Consider the following 2,497-nt stretch of genomic DNA (forward strand, 5'->3'; position numbering starts at 1 on the left):
CGTCGCGAAGCCGACAGAGCTAAACCTGCCTGCCACACCGGCCTCTCTCGCCTCTCCAAGGGCGGCACCGCGTAGCACTGACTCACACACGCCCCTCCTCCGCGCGCGGGCGCGCGGCGCAGCCGCAGGCCGCTGCGGCGGTTCTGCTCCGCCCTTGCGCCGCGGCCTCATCGCCGCTGCCGCCGCCGACTCGGCAACGGACCATTCCGGACCCGTAAACGTGCCCCACACACCACCCCGGCTCGTCCCCGAGTAGGCGCGCGTGTCTGCGGCTCACAACCCGCGCGAAAGCGCGCGGCTCGGCCTTAGAAGGCGTCGGGAGGCAGCGGAAGACCGCGCTACTTTCGACGTGACCTAGCCGGTCGCCCAAGGCAGCAGCACGGCATAACGGACCATTCCGGACCCGTAAACGTGCCCCACACACCACCCCGGCTCGTCCCCGAGTAGGCGCGCGTGTCTGCGGCTCACAACCCGCGCGAAAGCGCGCGGCTCGGCCTTAGAAGGCGTCGGGAGGCAGCGGAAGACCGCGCTACTTTCGACGTGACCTAGCCGGTCGCCCAAGGCAGCAGCACGGCATAACGGACCATTCCGGACCCGTAAACGTGCCCCACACACCACCCCGGCTCGTCCCCGAGTAGGCGCGCGTGCTGCGGCTCACAACCCGCGCGAAAGCGCGCGGCTCGGCCTTAGAAGGCGTCGGGAGGCAGCGGAAGACCGCGCTACTTTCGACGTGACCTAGCCGGTCGCCCAAGGCAGCAGCACGGCATAACGGACCATTCCGGACCCGTAAACGTGCCCCACACACCACCCCGGCTCGTCCCCGAGTAGGCGCGCGTGCCTGTGGCTCACAACCCGCGCGAGAGTGCGCGGCTCGGCCTTCGAAGGCGTTGGGAGGCAGCGGCCGAGCCCGCCTTCACCGTGACGCCGATCAAGTGCCTAAGGCGGTAGGCGGATCACCGCACTTCTCCCCGGCGAGATGAGGCGCTCTGCGCTAGAGGAGAGGCGGAGTAGACTGAGAGGAGCGACGGTGACTATCGTGTGTGCTCCAAGTAGCCCTTGTGTTCGCGCTATCGCGTGGCGGCGGTGTGTGATTTTTCGCCGCCGAGACGGTCACGTCTCTAAGGCGTGCTGTGCTTACTTTGTGTGTGTACCGGCGGGAACGTGTTTTGATACCGATTCCTTTTGCCTGCCGCTGCGGCGTGCCTCCGCCCCATTGCCCTCTCTGCGCTAGAAGTGCTGACTAGCCCGCGAACGGGCAGAACGGGCTGTCCTCGCATACTCCGGCACGCCGAAAGTGGAGCTAAAAAGTCGTCCTTGACTTCTCAGCGCCCTGACGGCCCGCCGATGGCAGACCCGACTCCCTCCATCCGCATGGCGCCGCCCGATGGTGCCGGTAACCCTATTCCGGAGCGGTTTCTCCTAGGGTTAGCGCCGAAAAAGCCGGCTCCCTTAGCTCCGGCTAGGGCTAAGGGGCCTCCGAAGCCGACCCGAGGAAGGGCCGACTTAAGGGTTAGTATAGCGGGCCGATAAGGCTGCCCACACCCGCGAGGATGGCTGTGTGTTTGCCTCCCCGACTCGGACGGCCGCCTCAGAGGGCGGGAGTGCTTCCTATCGCCCTCTCACCCGCGGGTGATGGCCGAGTCCACGGAGCCGCACGCTGCCTCTCCTTCGACGCAAGGCTCCGACTTCTATAGAGAAAACCCCATCTGCACCAGCGTTTTAAAGTGAGATCGTCAAGAGAAATCGATGCCCCGGGCTGGGCTTTGGGGTAGGCAGCCACCTTTTTGAAGGTGAGGCGTATCTGCCGACCTGTGAAGACGCTTTACTTGCGAGCAGTGCGAGGACCAGATGGCGCGAGGGCACCGCAACATGGCTAAGGAGGCAGGGAAGCTTCTGCTCCAAGACGGCCGCTCAGGACCGCAAAATGGTGTTCCTACGGGGGCGCCGCGGCAGCAGAGAGAGCCTCCACCCACCACCGACCATACACACCGTTTTTATGGCGGGTATCCCTAAGTCAACTCAATAATTGCCTCTCCAGGGCTATCACCTGGACCTATCAACAGGCCCCTGCGGCGCCGTGGTCAGGAGCTGGCTGCTGTTCACACTTGCACAGACTTTGAAAAGGGGGGGGGGGGGGGGGGGGCCCTACCGGTACCCCTGGAAAAACCGGTTTTAAAAGCCCTTTTTTTTTGCCCAAAAAGGGGGAGGGGGGGAAAAATTTTTTTTTGGGCCCGGGGGGGTCCTTTGGGTTCGGGGGGGTCCTGAAAGCGCGAAAAATCTCCACCGCCGCGCTCGAACGCTATTGGGGGGCCCCCTTCCACCGGGTAAACCTTTCCCTGCCCGGGTTCAAAATGGGCCCCTCAAAACCGAAAATTTTCCTCCCCCGGGAGTTTTTGTCCAAGGCCGAGGGGGCGGCTCTCCGGGAAAAGGCTGCACCCCCTTTGGGCCCCCAAAAATTCAAAAAAAACCCCCCCGGGGGGGGGCCCACGTTTTGGGG

This window comes from Emiliania huxleyi (assembly GCF_000372725.1).
Source record: "Emiliania huxleyi CCMP1516 chromosome Unknown EMIHUscaffold_137, whole genome shotgun sequence".
Taxonomy (NCBI): Eukaryota; Haptophyta; order Isochrysidales; family Noelaerhabdaceae; genus Emiliania; species Emiliania huxleyi.